This window comes from Rhinoderma darwinii, chromosome 12 (genome assembly GCF_050947455.1).
Source record: "Rhinoderma darwinii isolate aRhiDar2 chromosome 12, aRhiDar2.hap1, whole genome shotgun sequence".
In the NCBI taxonomy this organism is placed as follows: domain Eukaryota; kingdom Metazoa; phylum Chordata; class Amphibia; order Anura; family Rhinodermatidae; genus Rhinoderma; species Rhinoderma darwinii.
Window position 1 is genome coordinate 15,497,934 of NC_134698.1, and position 23,388 is coordinate 15,521,321.

The 23,388-nt window shown below is 47.6% G+C and overlaps 1 protein-coding gene across 2 annotated transcripts in view; it reads left to right on the forward strand.

Annotated features, from left to right (window-relative positions):
• The first annotated feature begins 5,694 nt into the window (after window positions 1-5,694).
• The window catches only part of PALS1 (protein associated with LIN7 1, MAGUK p55 family member), a 53,215-nt gene continuing 35,521 nt past the window's right edge, over window positions 5,695-23,388 (forward strand). The window contains exon 1 of one of the 2 annotated variants that reach the window (XM_075844932.1): window positions 5,695-5,962. The gene's annotated coding sequence lies outside the window, so the exon portion shown is untranslated. The remainder of the gene's footprint in view (window positions 5,963-23,388) is intronic. The other variant, XM_075844931.1, reaches the window with a different exon arrangement.

Sequence of the window (23,388 nt, forward strand, 5' to 3'; positions counted from 1 at the left end):
TCTGCGCTCAGCAGATCGTTCTGCTCCTGCGTAAGCCCAGGTAACTTTACCTTCTCCAAGAATTCCCTACCTTTTTGTGGGTCAATGTGCGTGTCCGAATAAAGGGCTTGATAATACGTACGCAGAATAGTGTTAATTTTTTTCGGATCCGCTGTAGGGATTCCGTCGGTGTCTCTAAGGGATACAATGTGTGACGGTGAATACCTCCCCCTCGCCAGGCGTGCTAATAATTTGCCCGCTTTGTTGCCAAAGCGCATAAGGTCAGCATCAAATTGAGACCGATAGATGCTTTCTCTTTTATCTAGCCATTGATCAAATTGTCGCTTGGCTGCACTCCATGCCTCCCCCAGAGACGCCGACGGATGTTGTAAAAATGCCGTATATGCACACCTTAATCGCTCGCTTGCCGTCTTGTACCCCTCAGTGGTCTTACGTTTCAGATTGGCCATAAATTGTATAATTTTCCCGCGAATTACCGCTTTTGCTGTACGCCAATACAACGACGGGTCCGTACGGTGTGACGCATTATCCCCTTCAAATTCCGTCCACCATCCCCTTAGTTTTTGTAAAAAGTCTTCGTCCGTCGCCAGAAATGAGGGAAACTTCCATATAAAATCCATTCCCTTAGCTACTGTGTCAGCCAGAGTAATGGTAATCGGGGAGTGGTCAGAGATGACCAGATCTTCTATCGTCGCGTCGCGCAATCTGCGGGAACAAGCTTCGTTCACCAGTAAGTAATCAATACGCGACCACGATTGATGCACGTGCGAAAAGTGAGTATACTCCCTAGCATCAGGATGTAAACTCCTCCAGGTATCTGCAAGGGCAGTGTGTCTTAAAAAGTCCGGCAAGATCCTATCCCTCTGTTTCTGCGAAGCAGCCCCTACACTTCTATCTTCCCTAGAGGACCTTACAGTATTAAGGTCTCCCCCTAATATCAATAATTTAGTGCGATCCCGCATTTGGCCCATAGACATTATGGATACTAATAGTTTCCCCTGCATGTTCCACCACTAGATAGACCCAACGACCTTCATCATCATGTTCCTGGGACACCAATGTGAAAGCAAAATTTTTATGTATCAATATTATAACTCCCGCCTTGCCATCTCTTGCCGGCGATCCAAAAACGTGGCCCACCCAGAATTTTTGTAAATATTTAAATTCTAACTCGGTAAGGTGAGTCTCCTGTAACAGGGCTACATCTGGATGCAATCTTTTCATATGTCGCAAGAGTTTGGTTAGTTTCTGTGGGGATCTGAGCCCCTTAACATTCCATGAGACTATTTTCATGTTATTGGACTATGTCTAAGATGAGCTAAGGTGTCGAAAAGCCGTGATCGGTTCGGGGAGTCGGATCCATCTTTCCCTAATCGCCATGTATAAACATAGAAAACATGGCCAGAACACGGCCTATCAAACAAAGCTAAACTCCAACTCAAAGCCAACAGACCTTGTTGAAAAGGAATATAAAAAACGCCTGTGCCAAGGGCGGTCACCCCCCTAGTACACATTGGCATAGGAAACTTCACTTTTTTCTGTTGTGCACTAACACGCCCCTCCCTCCCCCTCCCTCCCCCTCCCTCCCAGACCTGCGTAGCCGAGATTACAAATCACTTATCGTGATCAAGCTGCACCAGCCCTTCGCCGACCAACCATTTCTTGCAGCCGATACTCGGTCTTCTATCAAAGGGTCACGCCCTTCAGCTGCCGCTCAGATTACCACGTGCCATATCGACCTGAACACTGCTTCACTTCAACGTTGCCCCAAACAGCTACCCAAATAAACCCCTTCAGGAGAGAACCGACCTTGTGGAACTCTCAGAGTATCCCACCAGTGAGCGTGCTTAGATCTTATAACAGGCCCTAACTCTGATTCCAACCCCCTGCAATGTAAATACAGCATTATATCAGTATGCATACATTTTGATCTGAGGACATTTGACAACAGACTAAAATGCTGTAGTAACAAACAAACATATGCAATCATCAAGCATTATCTGCAATAACTGGCAACTTATCTGCTCAAGATCGGATCGGAACCTGCAAGTGGTCTACAGCGTCCTCAGAACCCTCTCTCTAAGACATAAAGGTCCTATAAAAACTTCGCTCTTCAATCAGGAGACGTGGACCTGGTGCGGTCCCGTGTCCGTCTCTGCGGCTTCGGAGAATCCCCTCTGTTCCTGGATCTTCCTCCGCGTTCTCTTCCGGGCGTGGGTAGTAAAGCTTCTGCCCAGGTTCTCTCCATATCCAAGCGACTCCTTCCGACTTCTCTTGGCTTGTGACGTGGGCTGTGTTCTGGATTGCGTTGCTCATCGTGCGGGGAGCGGCTTCCACATAGCTCTGCCCACGCGTCCTCCGCCTCTTTGTATTGAATGTCGTGGTCCGGCCGTTCGCTTGAAACACCCGCAAGATAGCTGGATATTGCAGATTAAAACGTACTTTCGCTTGGAACAGCTCGGTACAAATCTTGCTGAAGGAACGCCTGCGTTTCGCGACCTCCGTAGAATAGTCCTCGAAAAGTAGCACTTTCATGCCCATTATCTCCAAGGGCCGAGATCTGCTGCGATATGCCTTCATCAGTGCCACCTTGTCATTGTAATCCAACAATTTAAAGATGACTTGTCTGGGGCGATACAAACTGCTACTGTTGTCTGCTGCTGGAAGATTTCTAGGGTCTGGCCCCACCCTGTGCGCCCTTTCCACCCGACATGGACGCTGGAGGCCCAATGCTGCTGGCAATGATCTCTCACATAGACGCTGTAACTCAGAAGGTCCCACCGCTTCTTTCAGGCCCACAATTCGCAGGTTGCTCCTCCTGGAGCGATTTTCCAGATCCTCTACTTTGTCTCCCAACTGCGTGGTATTAGACAACACCGCTTTAAGTTTGGATTGCAGGCGTTCATTTTCATCCTCTAGCAGCGTTACCCATTGCTCTAATTCATTAGTCCTGGACGTTATTTGTGCCAGATCCGCATGCATGCGGGTAAGAGACGCTTGCACCGTTTTTTCCAGCGCTTTTTGCAGGTCAGGAGCTATCCGCTTAGCCACTTCATGGGCTAGTGCTATATAATCCACAGGTGCTGGTTGCAAAGAGGCTATGGGCTCTGCCTGGCTTGAAATCGGGGACATGGGCTGGGGCTGCAGCAGTTCCTCATCCTGTGAATGCAGCGGGGGAGTAGTGGCGGGAAACGCCGCCATCTTACCTCCCCTGTCCACACCCGCGGCTCGATCCTCCATGGCTGGCTTGTGTGCGCTCCGGAGGAGATATCGTTCCATATACCCCTGGTTACGTTCCTGTGTGAAGGGCCGGTGTCACTGAGCTGTTTTTCGCCACCGAAGTGACTTTTGCAGATGAGCAGGCTAGTCGGGAGCTCAGTCACACGCGTCCTGCATCGCCAGCGCCGGAACCGTCCTCAATGGGAGATTTTCAAATCTACTTTGGGTAATTATAGTGGAAAATTTATTCCTATAGGTAACAAGTATAAACGACTAAAATGAAATCCTGCATGGCTTACAGCTCTGTATATACAACAGAAGAAGGAGCAGCTGATGTAGCCGGTGCCAGTGCTATTAATATATCAGTTGATATACTGAATTGGATGAATGTAGATATGGTCCCAGCTAAATTAAATAAAATAAATGTGCACAAGGCCCCGGGACCAGATGGGTTACACCCTAGAGTTCTTAAAGAGCTTAGTTCAGTTATTTCTGTTCCCCTCTTCATAATATTTAGAGAGTCTCTCATGACTGGTATAGTGCCAAGGGACTGGCGCAGGGCAAATGTGGTGCCGATTTTCAAAAAGGGCTCTAGGTCTTCCCCGGGTAATTATAGACCAGTAAGCTTAACATCCATCGTGGGGAAAATGTTTGAGGGGCTATTGAGGGACTATATACAGGATTATGTGACAATAAATAGCATTATAAGTGACAGCCAGCATGGTTTTACTAAGGACAGAAGTTGTCAAACTAACCTAATCTGTTTTTATGAAGTCTAGACAGAGGGGCCGCTGTGGATTTAGTGTTTTTGGACTTTGCAAAGGCATTTGACACTGTCCCCCATAGACGCCTAATGGGTAAATTAACCCCTTCCCTCTTTGGCCACTTTTGACCTTCCTGACAGAGCCTCATTTTTCAAATCCGACATGTTTCACTTTATGTGGTAATAACTCCGGAATGCTTTTACCTATCCAAGCGATTCTGAGATTGTTTTCTCGTGACACATTGGACTTTATGTTACTGGCAAAATTTGCTCGATACATTCAGTATTTAATTGTGAAAAATACCAAAATTTAGCGAAAAATGGCAAAATATTGAATTTTTCTCAATTTAAATGTATCCGCTTGTAAGACAGGCAGTTATAACACACATAATAGTCGCTAATTAACATCCCCCATATGTCGACTTTAGTTTGGCATCATTTTTTGAACATTTTATTTTTATACTTTTATTTTTCTAGGACGTTACAAGGCTTAGAACTTTAGCAGCAATTTCTCGCAATTTCAAGAAAATGTCAAAAGGCTATTTTTGCAGGGGCCAGTTCAGTTGTGAAGTGGCTTTGAGGTCCTTAGATATTAGAAACCCCCAATATGTCACCCCATTTTAAAATTTGCACCCCTCGAGTCCACATCGGCTCCCATACAAGGCAGACTCGGACGCCATTATTTGGCCTCAGATTGCCACAGCAACCCAGCGATTGTGTCGCTGGGTTGCCGGTCGGGTTAAAACCCATCAGATGCTGCGCTCTATTGAGATATGGGTTAAAATTCAAACTATATGACCCTTGTTGTCCCTGACGGGAGACATCTGGTGACATTTTGGCTGCCCCTATACACATCATTGGGTTTTGTCCAAATCAGCAGAATTTGCTGTCAAATTTTTATATTTATTACCAAATTGGGATTCTGTTTTACGCCACCTGACGGTCCAGGTGACCTGGTACTCCTCTATTCATGGGTGCTATAGTGTTGAGTGGACGGGCGGATCTGGTGAAAGACATCACGAGCCTCTGCCCGCCTGCCCTGGAAGTGATTTCAGACTACGACTCCCCCCAATATCCTATAGAAAGAAGTAGTAGTCTGAAATTATTGCAATATCCGTCGCCATCACATTTGGGTCCCCCCCCCCACAATGAGCTGATCACAGGATCCCCCCACTGCCATGACCCCCAGCAGTCTGTGGGGGAACCTGGCAGCAAGAGTTCAACTGTCCTGCAGCGCCACCTCAGGGGACATCAAGAATTACACCCTTCTTATTGAACATTGCAAAATCACTGCAAAAAAAAAAAGCCAATCTGTGGTGATTAATGGAACACATTTCCGTTGGTACAAAATGAAATGAAATAAGCGATATGATTGTTTATAGCTCCTCCATTTTTTATTATATAAATGTATTATCTGCTCATCTGTGTATGCTGACACTGAGCATGATGGACAGCAGGGGGAGCTAGAGAGCTTCCACGTTCCGGGATTTACCCAGATATAGCCTGGCTGCTCTCTCTAGCGCCATCATGGGTGGTAAATAGTAAATAGATTATTATATCATATATTGATCTAGTAAACAGATGCGCTTATAAACGCCAAAAATGTGAACAGCAGCAGCACTTGACAGATCTCGTTCACCGCGCATGCGCCAGACACCTGTTGCTACGCATGCACGGAATGCCAGCTTTGACTACGGCGCATGCGCCATGTCCCCTTGCCCCGGCTTTCCCCTAACGCTTCACGCATGCGCGGTGAGTATGTCTGAAGTCTGGGAGACTCCCGCGTCACTGTACTGACACCCCCTGCGCGGAGAGACAACGTCACGGTTCCGAGACGGAGTCTGGAGGGAGGAAACCCACCGAGAGGTCTCCTGGAACAGACTGCGCCCCGAGGTGAGTGACAGCCGAGCATAGAGGAGCCGAGAAACCCGTCCTCCCCATGACTGCGACACCTACAAGTTCTGCACTTCCGTCCTACAGGTAGTTACAGCCGGGCGTGCTGCGACTTGTAGTTCAGTATCTGTGGCTTCATACAATGTCGTGTGCGACCTGTTGCTATACTTCCTAGTAGAGGCTGAGCGGCCTGGCAGGTGGAGGACATGATGGGAGTGCTGCTCCTGTATTATATAGGGTGATCTATACCTGACTGACATGACCTCCTGTGTGAACGACGTCTTATCTCATGAGATGACAGGTGCGACTTTTCCATCCCCATAATATAAAGAGTGCAAGAGAAAAATCTGCCATTCAATACCAGCCTGAGATTAAGGGGTGTCCAATAGATCCCCAGAATTAGTGGCGCCCCCCCCCCCTCTCCGTCCCTTATTCACACGAGTGTGTCCGATTTGTGTCTGCAAAAAAAAAAACGGGCCGTTCATGTGTATGATTGTCAGTTTGGTTTCCGTGCGTCATCCGTCCGTTTTTCTCGTCCACGTTTCTCACTTCCTGGTTTTAATTATTTTTTTTTTTTCTCACTTTCTTTCAAATTGACGCGTGAAAAACGGACCGCACACGGATGTCGTCCGCGTGTTGTTTGATTTTCTCGCACCCATAGCCTTCAATGGAAATGTCTGATCCGCAATAACGGACCGGAAGAGGACGTGCGATGAGCTTCACGCAGCCAACACGCGCTCCGTGAAAAACCATGCGTGTGTGAATAGCCCCATTGAATTGCGCGGGTCAGTGTGCTGTCAGCTAATATAATGGACCGCATGGGGAGGTGAAATACACTTGTGTGAATAAGGCCTTAAAATGATTGGGACATGTTAGATTGTAGATCTCCTACATGTCAGGGGAGAGGGACCACCAGTCATCTAGTGGGAGACCCCTTTATGTCTCCGTAGGATTGTTTTTTGGTATATTATAGGGTAGTGGGATACTACTGGTGACCACGAGACCGGACGACCCCTCTGAGTACTATTGTAGGGTGTTTACTTTCATATTGTCGATGTTGGAGGTCCCCCCTAAGTGTCACCCAGCACTGCACCTGCCAGGGTGGTTGTTGTCGCCTAAAGGGTTAAGTCATTGCGTTCTCCTGTCATGTGACTGTAGAGGGAACACCCTGTTGCACCCACAAGTTTACATATATAGCGCCACTCCCTCTGCACTATACGGGGATGACTGTATGGGATCAGTTGGGATCTGCCTGAGCTTTAATAAAGCCATTTACTATGAGCCTGACTGCAGGGCCGTCTAATCCGAACAAGTAAGAAATCAATCCGTGTGTAACGTCGTATCTAATGACCCGTCTATATGTATGTAGTATGTATAATGTGTAGGATATGTGTGATGTAGGTGTATGTATGAGGTGTGTATATGTAGGTATCTGTATGTGTGATGTAGGTATCTGTATGTGTGATGTAGGTATCTGTATGTTGATGTAGGTATCTGTATGTTGATGTAGGTATCTGTATGTTGATGTAGGTATCTGTATGTGTGATGTAGGTATCTGTATGCATGTGTGATGTATCTGTATGTATGATGTAGGTATCTATCTGTATGCATGTGTGATGTAGGTGTATGTATGAGGTGTGTGTGTATATGTAGGTATCTGCATGTGTGATGTAGGTATCTGTATGCATGTGTGATGTAGGTATCTGTATGCATGTGTGATGTAGGTATCTGTATGCATGTGTGATGTAGGTATCTGTATGCATGTGTGATGTAGGTATCTGTATGCATGTGTGATGTAGGTATCTGCATGCATGTGTGATGTAGGTATCTGCATGCATGTGTGATGTAGGTATCTGCATGCATGTGTGATGTAGGCATCTGCATGCATGTGTGATGTAGGCATCTGCATGCATGTGTGATGTAGGCATCTGCATGCATGTGTGATGTAGGCATCTGCATGCATGTGTGATGTAGGCATCTGCATGCATGTGTGATGTAGGTATCTGCATGCATGTGTGATGTAGGTATCTGCATGTATGTGTGATGTAGGTATCTGCATGTATGTGTGATGTAGGTATGTGTGATGTAGGTATCTGTATCTGTGATGTAGGTATCTGTATGCATGTGTGATGTAGGTATCTGCATGCATGTGTGATGTAGGTATCTGCATGCATGTGTGATGTAGGTATCTGCATATATGTGTGATGTAGGTATGTGTGATGTAGGTATGTGTGATGTAGGTATCTGTATGCATGTGTGATGTAGGTATCTGCATGCATGTGTGATGTAGGTATCTGCATGCATGTGTGATGTAGGTATCTGTGTGATGTAGGTATCTGCATGCATGTGTGATGTAGGTATCTGTATGATGTATGGATGATATTTGTATTTATCTGTGTCTACCGTATTTTTCGGACTATAAGACGCACCCAGGTTTTAGGCCCCATGCACACGAACGTGCTTTTGCGGACGCAATTCCCCCGAAAATCACGGGAGAATTGCGGCCCCATTCATTTCTATGGGGTCATGCACACGACCTGAGTTTTTACGGTCCGTGCATGGCCCGGGAGCCCGGACCGCAGAAGACGGCTGTAATAAGGCATGTCCGTTCTTTCTGCGGTGCGGGCTCCCGGGCCATGCACGGACTGTAAAAACTCAGGTCGTGTGCATGACCCCATAGAAATTAATGGGGCCGCAATTCTCCCGTGATTTTCGGGGGAATTGCGTCCGCAAAAGCACGTTCGTGTGCATGGGGCCTAAAACCTGGGTGCGTCTTATAGTCCGAAAAATACGGTAGACACAGATAAATACAAATATCCATACATCATACAGATACCTACATCACACATGCATGCAGATACCTACATCACACATGCATACAGATACCTACATCACACATACCTACATCACACATACCTACATCACACATACCTACATCACACATATATGCAGATACCTACATCACACATGCATGCAGATACCTACATCACACATGCATGCAGATACCTACATCACACATGCATGCAGATACCTACATCACACATGCATGCAGATACCTACATCACACATGCATGCAGATACCTACATCACACATGCATGCAGATACCTACATCACACATGCATGCAGATACCTACATCACACATGCATGCAGATACCTACATCACACATGCATGCAGATACCTACATCACACATGCATGCAGATACCTACATCGCAGATACCTACATCACACATGCATGCAGATACCTACATCACACATGCATGCAGATACCTACATCACACATGCATGCAGATACCTACATCACACATGCATGCAGATACCTACATCACACATGCATGCAGATACCTACATCACACATGCATGCAGATACCTACATCACACATGCATGCAGATACCTACATTGAAAATAATGGCCGCGGCTGACGGTCCGCTGCCGGCCGACCTGAAAATCACGGCCGTGCACATGGCTACGGTCGTGTGCATGAGGCCTTAGACAACAGAAAATAGGAAAACATTTAGTATTTTACTTCTATTACAAAGAAAAATCTATTGGTTAAAAAAAATTAATTGTTCGGTTTCACCACATTCTGAGAGCCGTAACATCTATATTTTTCCATCGTTTGAGTGGTATGGGGGCTTATTTTTTGCGAGACGGGCGGTAGTTTTTATTAGCACCATTTTTTGGTACATACGATTTTTTATTTTTTTCATCACTTTTTATTTCATTCTTTTTAACGCTATGGTGACCAAAAAAACATTCTGGGGTTTTACATTTATTATTTTTTTACGCCGTTCACCGTGCGAGTCAAATAATGCTATATTGTAATAGTTTCGAACTTTTACGGACGCAGCGATACCAATTTTTATTTTTTTATATATTTACATTGTGCTCGGGGAAAAATGGGAAAAGCGTTTGTTTTTTTTACACTCCTGAAAATGTATCTAACTTTTTTTTTCATTTTTAGTTCCTCTAGAGGACTTGAACCAGCGATTATTAGGTCGCTGGTGCAGTACATCGATGAGTTACAGAAACGGCGTAACTCGCTGAGCTACGTTGTTTCCGTAACTCGACCATGTACGCTGTTTCCGTAACTCCCGACCACCAAACCAGGAAGTGGCCGGGAGACAGCCGAGCCGGCTAAGATAGAACGGGGTTTAGAGATAGGTGCGGGTCCCAGAGGTGGGACCCGCATCTATCTGACATTTGACATATCCTATGGATATGTCAAAAATGTCCTTCATGGGTAGACCCCTATAAATGCCGCGGTCGCTATTGACCGTGGCATTTAACTAGTTAAACAGCCAGGAACAGCGCCATCGCTGTTCCTGGCCATTAGAGCAGCGTGTCGGCTGTAAAACATAGCTGACACCTGCAGCGCGTGAGCCCACTCCACTCCATACCTCATCCCCTCCCGTTCAATGATGTGTCGGCACATCATGGGTTGGGAGGGGTTAAGTAAGAATCGGTCAGGGGCCCCGGCGCTGCAGGATCCCTTGACTGCCGACTATAAGACGCAGGGACTTTTTATTTAGCAAGGTTTATTCTTGCTAAAAACTGTCTTACAGTCTGAAAAATGCAGTATATGCATGGATGTTATGTGTACGGATGATGTTTGTATGTATCTGTGTACGGATGATGTTTGTATGTATCTATGTGTATGGATGATGTTTGTAGGTATCTATGTGTACGGATGATGTTTGTAGGTATCCATGTGTATGGGTGATGTTTTGTATGTATCTTTATAAATGCGTTGTGCATGTGTCTAGCTCATTATACACTACATTAGGCCCTATTCACACGACAGTGGTTCTCGTTTTTTTTTGACAACCCGGTTTTCAAAACATAGAACATGCCCTATTTTGGGCCGGCCGCACGGCTCCCGAAGAAGTCTATGGGGCCGTGTAAAACATGGCTGTCACTTGGATGTGATCCGAGTGATGGCCGTGCTTTCTGCCGCTCGCTCTCTTCTCGCAGTGCGAAGTTCATGAAAGGAGGAGGAGGTTTTTTTTGCTCCCTGTTGGAGCGGAATCCCTAATCCCCGCCACAGCGTTGGCGAAGCTGTGGCTGGTAATTCCGCTCCAGGAGAAGTCCCTGACGTCACTATATGTAGAGTGACATCAGGGACTTCTGGAGCGGAATCACAAGCCACTGTGGCCGGGGACTGCTGGACGGTGACTTCTCCTGCAGCAGTCCCCTACAGTGGTGCTATCTACAGGAAGGGGGTGTGTGCCATCTACAGGGGTGCAATGTACAGGGGGGGCTGTGTGGCACTGCCTAGAGGGGAGGGCGGCGTGGCACTGCCTAGAGGAGAGGGCGACGTGGCACTGCCTAGAGGGGAGGGCGACGTGGCACTGCCTAGAGGGGAGGGCGGCGTGGCACTGCCTAGAGGGGAGGGCGACGTGGCACTGCCTAGAGGGGAGGGCGACGTGGCACTGCCTAGAGGGGAGGGCGATGTGGCACTGCCTAGAGGGGAGGGCGACGTGGCACTGCCTAGAGGGGAGGGCGACGTGGCACTGCCTAGAGGGGAGGGCGACGTGGCACTGCCTAGAGGGGGTCGGGCGATGTGGCACTGCCTAGAGGGGGTCGGGCGACGTGGCACTGCCTAGAGGGGGGTCGGGCGACGTGGCACTGCCTAGAGGGGGGTCGGGCGACGTGGCACTGCCTAGAGGGGGGTCGGGCGACGTGGCACTGCCTAGAGGGGGGTCGGGCGACGTGGCACTGCCTAGAGGGGGGTCGGGCGACGTGGCACTGCCTAGAGGGGGGTCGGGCGACGTGGCACTGCCTAGAGGGGGGTCGGGCGACGTGGCACTGCCTAGAGGGGGGTCGGGCGACGTGGCACTGCCTAGAGGGGGGTCGGGCGACGTGGCACTGCCTAGAGGGGGGCGGGCGACGTGGCACTGCCTAGAGGGGGGCGGGCGGCGTGGCACTGCCTAGAAGGGGGCGTGCGGCACTGCCTAGAGGGGGGGCGGGCGGCGTGGCACTGCCTAGAGGGGGGGCGGCGTGGCACTGCCTAGAGGGGGCGGCGTGGCACTGCCTAGGGGGGAGGCGGGCGGTGTGGCACTGCCTAGAGGGGGGGAGGCGGGCGGGCGGTGTGGCACTGCCTAGAGGGGGGGCGGGCGGTGTTGCACTGCCTAGAGGGGGGGCGGGCGGTGTGTGGCATTATCTACAGGGGGCTGTGGCAGTGTACAGAGGGCAGTGTGTGGCATTATCTACAGGGGGCTGTGGCGGTGTCTACAGGGGGCTGTGGCGGTGTCTACAGGGGGCTGTGGCGGTGTCTACAGGGGGCTGTGGCGGTGTCTACAGGGGGCTGTGTGTGGCATAATCACGGCCTGAAACGGAACAGATGCAAAACAGATACAAAACATTCCGATATGTCCGTTTTTATCGACCGACACTCGGACCCTGTCGTGTGAATAGAGCCTTACAGTTACTAATGCCTCTGCTTGTATAGACACAGATGAATGGAGTAATTGTTCATTTTCTTTGTTACATGTCATGTACAGTCAGGGCTGGACACAATTGTAGACTTAAAGTGGTTGTCCAGTTGTAAGAAATTGATTACCTATCCTCTGCATAGGCCATCAATACCTGATCGTTGGGGGTCCGACTCCTGCAACACCCACCTTCTGTTTTGAAGTGACTGCGGTGCTTGTACGAGCGATGCTTCCCCTTCCCCAGGCCTCCACCATTCAGATATTGATGGCCTATCCTGAGGCTAGGCCATCAGTTTCATACAACTGGACAACCCCTTTAAAGGGGTTCTCAACTTTGGGCAATCCCTACTTGTTAGAAGGCTCCCTTAAAAAAAAAATAATCACAGTTTCCCCCTGCTGGGACCCCCAGCGATCACCTGTAATATGTGGGGAAACCTGGCAGTAAGGCTTCTGCACACGGGACGGAAATGCTGCAGCATTTTACAGTAGCAGCAAGCGGATGAGATCCGAATAAATCTCATCCACGCACTACAGGAAAAAAACACGCAGACTTTGCGTGCGGAAATTGACCTTCAGTGCGGATTCCCAATTGGCAGAACGTAAACTTATCTTGTGTAAAGGCTGCAGAATTTCCACACGACAATGCCGCAGCATTTGTGTGCAGGGAGCCTGTGTTCTATTTACCTGCAGCGCCGCCACAGGGGAAATTAAGCATTACACGGTTCTCATTGACATCAATGGGTTGTCTGTGTAATACAGCACAGGACAGGTCCTCCAGAACGTGAGACATTCTTTATAACCGCTCTCCACTTTGGCCAAGAGATGAGGATCTGAACCGAGGACCCCCCTCTATTACCTCAGAATGCCCTTATAGGGTATATAAAAATGGGTTTTCTAAACTGGATGACCCCTTTAAGGATCTTATTAGACCCTTCCAGGAGCCACTTTTTTTTTTTCAGTAGTCCGTTAAAGGTGTCTTCTCACCATCTCAACCCTTTTGGTTTTTCCCATAACCACTCATGACCTATCCACAGGATAGGTGATAAATATCTGATCGGTGGGGGTTTGTCCAACGGGACCTCCACTTATCACAAGAACGAGCGTCCCCTATGCGCATGGAGCGGTGGCTGAGCATGTGCAGTACCGCTGCATTGACTGTCTATGGGACTGGCCTAGATAGCTGAGCGCTGTACTCCTCTGTATCCCCAGCTCTACAATTACCCTGCATGGTTGAATAATATGGGTGTTCATGTGATACAAGGTGGGCCGGGCCCCCCAGAGCATGAGGTGCTGATACTTAGTGACTCTCTACTGGTTCATAGAGGGGGTCCTAAGTGGAGGACCCCTAAAATAGGATAAGAAATGTCATACCTGTTACAGCGCTGATGTTGTCTGTAGGTATTTTCTGGTTTAGATTTTTTTTTTAAATGCTCTGTTACAGAATTCTGATAGGGGAGACCCCCTGAGGACCCTCATCTATTAGAGTAGAGAATGGCTACAAGGCGTATTCGTATAACCTATCGATTTGCAATGGAAACTGTGTAATTCTCTATTTCCCCTTTGGTGGAGCTGCAGAGAAACTGAACGCTTGCTCCTGGGATGATCCACAGATCACAGCTGATCGCTGGAGGGGCAGCAGGGGACACTTTCGATTGTGCGTTTTGCGGGTCGTTTTTCGGGCCGGCTGAACAGATTCTGAGCGATTTCCCTCTCCTTCAGTGAATCACGTTGAATATACCTCTGTCTGACTCGCTGGTGGACTGCGCAGAGCTGTGAATGCTGCATTGCCTATGAAGTCCTAAGATATATGGTGATTTGTCATACTCGTGGTATGGGGGAGGGGGACAGAGAAGGCGCTGCAGAGAAGCTGGTACAGGGTAGATAGGAGAAGAGGCAATAAATGTTTCTACAGAGCTGTGGGAAGAAACGTATTTTCTGTAGGATGAGTTCACACAGACTATTTCTACCGACAATCTGGAAGGAGCCGCAGGGAAATCTGTAAACCTATTGTGCTGATTCTGGTGCGGATTTGCCGCTGCAGATTGACTAAAATGAGACAAACGGAAACCATTTGCACCGGATCTGTCGCCATTGAAATCAATGGTGATGGAAACGGAAACCTATTGGTTCAGTTTGTCTCAGGGTTCTGTTCCTGCTGAAATCTCCAACGGAACGTCAGAACGGAACCCTGACACAGATGTGAACGAAGTCGAAGTGATACACAGGGATGGCATATCCGTTTGTATCCGTCATCCATTGACTTCAATGTTCAATAAAATATCCAGAAAGCTCCTTTCCGCCAGGTTTCCTTCAATTTGTAATCTTCTCCACTTTGCTGGTGCTGTATTCCGCTGCAGACTTTCCACCCTCAAATCTTGACGGAAAACCTGCAGCAAATCTACTACGTGTGAACGTAGCCGTTCTCTGCAGCCGCTTCTATGCGGACAGTGTGGCCCCAGATCTAAACTATTATAACAAAGAATTGCATAAATGGCAGCTACACAATACACCAATAGAATTGTCCCCTATATGTCAATGATGCTGGAACTTCCAGCTTACTGCAGCTTCCCTGACGCAAGCTATTACCAGAAATAAGCACCTACAAATGACTTACAGCAGAACTATCCAGGAGATACATATTCTGCGAATCCCAATAAATTGGATAAACAAGATACCTTACCAATCTGATATAGGGGGGGGGGGGGGTCAACATTTTTGAATATATAACACTTAGGCCTAAGCGATTATGACCTAAATCAAAATCCCGATGAATTGAACATATAACCTCGATTTATGATTAATGAACGATTATTTAGGCCAAACCCCTTTTTTGCATACCATTCCCACATTGAATTGATATATATCCCCTGAGCCTGCTGTATACTACTGTATAAAATATACCCCCTGAAACTGCCCCTCACTCAGTATAAAGCCCCCGTAGCTGTCGCCATGCAGTATTATGCCACCATAGCTGCCCCCACAGCCCCAATAGTGCCTAATAATAATAATTAAATACATACCTAACCCCATTCCCAAAATGAGTGAAGGAGATCCCTCTTCTCCTCCGAAGTGTGGCTCGGTAAAGACAGGAGTGAGGAAGTTATGTCATAATGCCTGTCTGCGCCGAGCCGTGAGCGGCTGGCGTTACATAGTGAATGGTAGATCAGGGACCTAATAGCTCGCAGCTCTACTGTAGAATTCAACTGTATCTGCCCCAATAGTGCCTCATAGAAATAATAAAATACCTACCTAACCCCGTCCCACAACCAGTGCAGGAGATCCCTCTGCTCCTCCAGTTTGTATGGCTCGGCGCAGACTGGCGCAATGAAGTCACTGCCTCACGCCTGTCTGTGCCAATCCGTTAGCGGCATAATTGGTGGAGCAGGGAACTGAGAGCTCCCTGCTCTACAGTTGGATTCAACTGTATCTGCATCCTGAGGAAGCAGATACAGTTGAATCCGGGGGAAAAAACAAAATGCGCAAGATGACGTCGGTTATCTACTTTTAATTTTGGTTGTGGCTGGATCCCATGATTGAACACTTAACCCTCTACTTGCAGGACTTGTATAACCTTTTCCGGCTGATTCTGAGCTGTACAGAGGCGCTGCTGCGCTATTGCTTCCGGCAAAACTACGGGTCCGGTGCACAACAGAGCCAAACGGAAACCATTGGCATCGGATCCGTCACCATTGAAATGAATGGTAATGGAAACAGAAACCTCTGGTTTCCGTTCGTGTCAGTTTGTGTCTGGTCAGGGTCCCGTTCTGACTGAAGCCTCGGACGGAACCTCAGAACGGGACCCCAACGCAGATGTGAACAGAGCCTAAGAATGTTAATAGATTGCAGTAAAAAAAAATAAAAGAACATGTTTTAAGGACATGTTCTTTTATTATTACTATTATTTTTTTTATTTTTTTGTGCTATGTGTTTTTCCTTAGAAGCAGTTAACAGGACGTTTGCTGATGTGCAGCTTCCTGACACCACTACCCTGCTTGGCAATGTCTTCTAGGCAGGCTGTGTCACATGGTCCTGCTCAGCCAGTAAGCCGCTCTGAAAAGAACCCTGTTTTGCAGTTTGTGACTCCTGTTTCCTGGACTGGCTAAGAGGGATCATGTGGTAGAATAGAGTGGAGAAGTTTTGGCACTTTGGGGTTATTTAGTGGGTGTCATTGTACCGACTAGTGTAGTTCGAAGGCCTGCTTCACGCCCACTCTTTTTTTTTTCGTTTTCATTTTTTTCCAGTGGTTTTCTTTTTACACGCCTTTTCGGTGCCATTTTTTATTTTGCGACATTTTAGAAGCATGTTATTTTTGGTTTTCTTTGCGATCTATATGGAAGCGTATGAAAAAACACAAACCTGTTAAATGCACACTATATATAAAGAATGCTGTCACACGAGCAGGTTTTGACGTTTTTACCAAAACGAAAACCGTAAAATCTGCTCGTGTTAATACAGGATATTGGCGTTACGCCCTAATCGTGACCGTTCCTCTTAATGGATGGGTTGACTATTTTCTTGTCAAATTTTGTAAGTTGTCAGAAATGACCAGTCATTAACAACCAATCTCTACCGGTCACTTCATGTAGCGATTATCTGGGCGAGGTTGAGATGACGTTGCTATCATGTAGAGTCTTATTAAGGCCCTATTATGGCCGGTGCAGCGAGCGCCGATCAACGAGACCGGTCGTTGATTGGCGCTCGTTCGCTCCTGTCACAAGGCGCAATGTATAGGGACGAGCGGTCGTTACGCCGATCACTCGTCCCCATACATTATTATCACAGGGAGATTAGCTGCCGACACAGCGAGCGCCGATCAACGAGACAGGTCGTTGATTGACGAGCGGTCGTTACGCCGATCACTCGTCCCCATACATTATTATCACAGGGAGATTAGCTGCCGACAGTGATAATATTTCACTTTTTTTTTAAACGATCCGACCAGCAGATGATCGAGCATTTGTTCATCTGCTGATCGCTGCCCTCTTTACACAGGGCAATTATCGCCAACGAGCGTTCTATGAACGATCGTTTGCCTGAAAATTGGCCAGTGTAAAACCCGCTATAGTTCTATGCTTGTCTCTATTATTGTGTGATTAAACAGTCTGGAGGTCACTCCCTGCGCTAATAAGAGCGGTTTGCCAAGGCATTGTTTATACGACATATTTAGGATTCCTTCCTCAAAGTTTGCCAGTCCCTAACTTCACAGTAGATCTGACAATCCAGGCTTCTTGGACCATTCACTGCCATGGTCCTAAGTCACCTGAGATGTCAGTGCTGTCACTTATTATAGCGGACGGGGCAGCGTAGGCCGGCACAGGCGAGCACAGAATATCTCTGGATTTATATCCGATCTTTCCGATTGCATAAGAAATAATTGTTGATCCTGGCCGTCATAAATCTTGACTGATTGATAAAATGCATAGCGATCATTTGCATCACGATGACTCATTTATTCCATTCGGATACGTTCCCATGTATTGCTAATTTATTTTAATTGTAGTTCCGCATCCAGATGTCATGTTGTAATACAGATCCCATTCACACAATGCTTTCTTCCAAAACGGCAGCGTGCTCGATCTATGGCAGCTCTGTTGCTGGTTTTCCCTTCGACTTCCATGGGAAGAAATGGGGTTCCCATACATTAGATAGTCGGCCTACTTTCATACATCTGTGGGGGCTCCGTCACAGATTCAGCCAAAAATATCAGAAATGTGGTAATGGATATGGTATGGAGGCCTGCGGATTCTCCCCTGATGGCAGACGTCGGGGCAAAGAAGGATCGGTAATATTGGATTTCAACATGCCCGATCCCTTGTTCCTGTGGCAGAGAAGCTGCTGCCAGAGGTGTCTGACCATGGCTTATTCCCCTTTCCACATTGAAAACAAGTGCATGCCAGGCCGAACCTAATGTGCATGGGGGAATTAGAAGGGATAGCTGTCGGCCGGCAGCTTTTTAAGGCAGGGTTCACACCTGCGTCAGTGGTTTTGTTGTTCTGCCCCATCAGAGAAGCAGAGCAATAAAAAAAAATACCAGGAGCGCCAGTCCCAACGTATGACGGAGCCCGACGGCACGCATTGACTTTAATGACATCCATTGGGTTTCCATCAGGGTGTCTGTCGTTTCACAGGAAACCATAGCACAGCATAGCGGTGCTGCTCTATTCTTTCTGATATTTTCGGCTGGATGTGGGACGGAGCCCCCACAGATGTGAACAAGCCCTAAAGTGCATAGGCCGCTTTAGTGGTATTGCTTTATCCGGCAAAGTTATGTATAACCCTTAAAGCAACCCTCCGGTCCCTGACAATATTTTAAATCTGATGGGGTATATGGAGTAATGTTACCTGCTGGCTGCCGGTTGCGCCCCCCCAGCCGTGGTGCCGACGTTCTAGAGTCCCCTCTGTGCTGTCGCAAAATGGTAGCAGCGCTGCTTAGACTGAGTCTGAGACACTCCCACCGTTCACGGATTGGCCAGAGCTGCTCGCATGACCAGTCCTGTCCAATCCTTGAGCAGAGGGAGTGTCTTAGACGCAGTCTGACAGGCAGTGCAGTGATTTTGAGACCACAAAGAGGGGACCCTAAAACGGCAGATCCACGGCAAGGGGGCACAACTGGCAGGCAGCAGGTAACATTACTCCATATACCCCATCAGATTTATAATTTTGTCCTGAGACCGGAGGGGCGCTTTAAAGTGTCTATAAGAAGTGAAGCCTACTCAATATACTAATGTAAGTCCACGTAGTTAGAAGGATGGAGCTGGGCAGATCTGACCGCCTCTTTAGCGTAGTCTCTATTCACACCATGTTTTAGAATTATTTTTGTAATTTTTTTTTCGCGTAGATGACTAGACTTTTTAAGAACCACAGAAAAACGTATGGATTGAGTATACCTTGTTCGCACAGTGCAGATTTTGCATGTATTTAAGGCAGGGTTCATGTAAACCAAAACCATCAACCAAAACTAAACAGAAGAAATATATAAAGAAAGGCCTTCGTAAACACTGGAATTTCCGTCCGAATTTTCCGTGAGGAAATTCTGCAGAGTTTTTGTAAGAGAAATTGGCATGCTGCAGATTGAGAATTCACACCGCGGGTCAATTTCTGCTCGTGTTTCTTCCGCAAATGTAAAGCCGGCCATAGACCTGACGTTCTCATGGCGACTAGTAAACCGTTCCACAATGTTTGCCGTCTGAAAAACAACCTGCCCAATGCCTATTTTCCAGCCAGTCCTATCCTGTGGTTTTCTCAAGACAAGTGGCGCCAGATGTGTCTGGCGGCTGCTTATCCTGCCCTCACCGTAGAAATAACACGTCTATTCGACCAACTTGAACAGGGGTGTTTATGGTGGATGGCCAGAAATGAATTCGTGGTACGTAGCGGTGAGGCTGGATCCACACGGGACGGAAAAGCTGCGGATTATAGTCTGCAGCATTTGCGTCCCATGTGAATCTAGCCTAAGGGTGTGGAGACACCGCGTAAATACTGCAGATTTTCCGCAACGGATTTCATTGGCGGAAAATCTGCGGCCTATTACAGTAGCAGCTGAGCGGATGGGATTTGAACAGACCTCATCCACACACAGCGGAAAAAATCCACCGGGAAACCGTTCATAAATTGACCTGCGGTGCATTATTTTATTGGCAGCGTCAATTTATACTGCGGATTCGCTGGTTTTCTGTTGCGGGTTTTCACTATTGATTTCAATGGGGAGGTAAAACCCGCAACAAATAAGTAAATGTTGCGATTTTTTGCAGTGGAAAAGTTGTTTTACGTATAATAAAAAGGTTCATACTTACCCCCGGGTGTTGTCATAGCGCTGGGATCCTCTGCTCTGGGTACAGCCCGGCCTCCTGGGGTGACGTTTCATCCCCTGTGACTGCTGCAGCCAATCAAAGGCTCAAGCGGTCACATGGGCTGTAGCCAGAGCAGAGGGACGTATCACTATGACAACGGGATTAATATGAGCTTTTTTGTATTTTTTTTTTTTTTTTTCAGTATTTCCACAGCAGAGATTCTGCCCAAAAAACTGTACCACTATTTGGTGCAGTTTTTCGGATGGAATTCCCTGCGGCTTCCAGGACCGATATGCCGTGTACTTTTACGCAGCCCTGTGTGCACTTACCCTAAATGTTCCATGTACTCACAATAGCTATTCCTCCCGACCCCCCCCCCCCATATACATTCACGCTCGCCCAAGTGGGGGGAGGGTCCAGACACCCCATATACGTTAGATCGTTGGCAGGTCCAGATGAAATTGTTTTTCATCTGATGTGTATGGACATTCTACGGTAAAGTATAATAACCAAATGTGACTGAAAAAGAATGGTGGGAGGACAGGAGAGGAAAATGCTACCTGGGTGGTCCTGAATCCAAAATATCTATAAAATGTAAACAGAATCCGTTAAAGTGATCGCCAACAATCGGATATTGAAAAACTGGTCCCATTCACGGGAAATAATTACCACAAATCTACTGGAAACTCTAAGTAACCAGTCCCACAACCAGGAATCCTTTACGTTCTGCGCGTACGAAGAGATCGGCCGTTTCTTTATTTCCGCGACTACGTTTCCAGTCGTTTTTGACTTTTACCTTGCGAATCTGATCACGTCGGATGACACCATTGCTGATCCTTGCTGTGAGATCACCTTTTATTTACATGGTCTGCGCTCCGGCCTTTGTACCGCGTTCCCAGGCTTGCCCACTTGTTGCTATAGGAACTAATGGTCTTGACCTAAGGAATGCTTGTGGAATGCTAATCTCTTCTGTAAGAAGGAGAACTCCCAGCTGGCAATGTGAAAGTGTCAGCCCGGAGCAGGGCATCCGCAAAGGGAGATACAGGATTGTTAATGTCATGTGTCATCTGGGACCTGGAGGTCCTGTCCTGTATAAGGACAGCGGGGGTCTGCGGGTATTATAGTCCAGTAACCATTATCTGGTTTCTAGTGGCTGGGTCAGGTGACCTGGGGGTTACATTGTAGCCTCTCAAATTAGTAGGAGAAAGTTCGGCCTAGTTTAGTGTTCGGCCTAGTTCACATCTGCGTTCGTAATTCCGTTGTTCTGCTCCGTCAGACTAGCAGAACAAGAGACTAACCCGAAGAGTCGGGTTCCTTTGCACCAAAGACGCTAACGGAAGGTGTCTGTGGTTTTACCGGAAACAATAGCGCTATTGTTTCCGGTATTTTTGGCGGAATCTGCGACAGGCTCCTAAAAGCTCCTCTGTGTGATCGAGGCCTTAATGATCTCTCAGCTGTTCAGATCCTTGTAGTCTTCAGCGTCCTGTACATTGGGCATGATAAAATTCTGGCTGCCAGCACCCACCACTAGGGGGAGCTCACTGAAGGTGAAATATCCGAGACGGGAATGCCCCTTTAATGTCTGTCACAGAACAACCCCATCAAATATAATTTCCAACTGAGATGAAGGTCTCTTCTGTCAGATTGTTAAACATATTCTTGGTTATATTCGTATGAGAGACCTGTGTGACGATGACATCACCCGTTTTGGAATCCGTGATGTCACTTCATAACTAGGCACCTTTGAAAGTGGGAAAGCTGGGTGACCACTCCGGTGGGAGCTCCGTTAGTGACATATTGGTTGTCACCCAGCTATCCCAGAAACAATTGTTGCAAGAGGTGCCCATACACGTTAGATATACGTCAGTCAAGCCTGGTGATTTGGCGGCACCAGCCAACCATCTAATGTGTATGGGGGTGTCCGGACTCCCCCCAACGGCAGATGTCGGGAGGATAGAAGGATCCTGCTTGTTGGATTTTAACATACCCAATGCTTTGTTCTAATGGCCGCGGCTTATTCCCCTCTCCTCATTGAGAAGACATGCATGTGTACGGGGGGTCAGAAGGGATAGCTGTTGGCGGAATGAGTGTTGGTGTATGGACACCTTTTAAAAAGAGTAGGCAGGAGAGGCAGCAGCCTAGGGCTCACCTACCTCTTCCACCTGGGCAAGCACATAAGGAGCGATCACACAGCACTCTGGAGATCAGTGGGATTGTCGCTATTCTACGGCTGTCACTTTTATGTGACTTATGGACGTCGCATTATACAAATGGTATGCATGGTGAGTGACTGGTGCTTTTATGTGGGTGTTATGGCAGTATTGTGGATACGGATTTGGAGGATGTTTTTATGGGCACTGACTTTGGCTTCTACTATAAGAGTAAGTTCAGACGTGGCAGATTAGTCGCCGGATTCTGCACCGAAAACCTGCAACAAATTGCAATTATGGAGTTATTTTACAAAACCCTATTCATGCGTAGCAGACTTTTAAATGTCTAGTAAGTTGCGCGAATTTTCATTGCGGCAAAATCGGCTGCGGATTTTCCTGCAAATTCTCAGTAAATGCTGGGTAAATTCGCCACATGGAAATGGAAACCGGTAGTGCTGATACTATTAGAGCAATACTGATCTTTTTGCCATTTTTACTGACTTATATGGCTGGCAGCGGTAAGATATGGCCATGGCTGGCAGCGGTAAGATATGGCCATGGCTGGCAGCGGTAAGATATGGCCATGGCTGGCAGCGGTAAGATATGGCCATGGCTGGCAGCGGTAAGATATGGCCATGGCTGGCAGCGGTAAGATATGGCCATGGCTGGCAGCGGTAAGATATGGCCATGGCTGGCAGCGGTAAGATATGGCCATGGCTGGCAGCGGTAAGATATGGCCATGGCTGGCAGCGGTAAGATATGGCCATGGCTGGCAGCGGTAAGATATGGCCATGGCTGGCAGCGGTAAGATATGGCCATGGCTGGCAGCGGTAAGATATGGCCATGGCTGGCAGTATAATGGGGGCAGCAGTAGTATGGGCACATCTGGCAGTATTATATGGATGGTTGAACGCATTTTTCTAGGTTTGTCTTTGGCGCCGGAATAGCTTGTCCAGCGCCTGTCGTTTCATGCCATATCTTACTTTTGTGATTAAAATCCTTTTAGGTGGACACTTCATAGATTGTAGGGAAATCTGTATTTCTTCTGGGCGTATCTCACTCGGCAGATGGCATTTTAGGAAGTCCTTGTTCTGACTTGCTAGCGAGTGTGTCTGCGCATGGTGCTGCAGTGTAAAG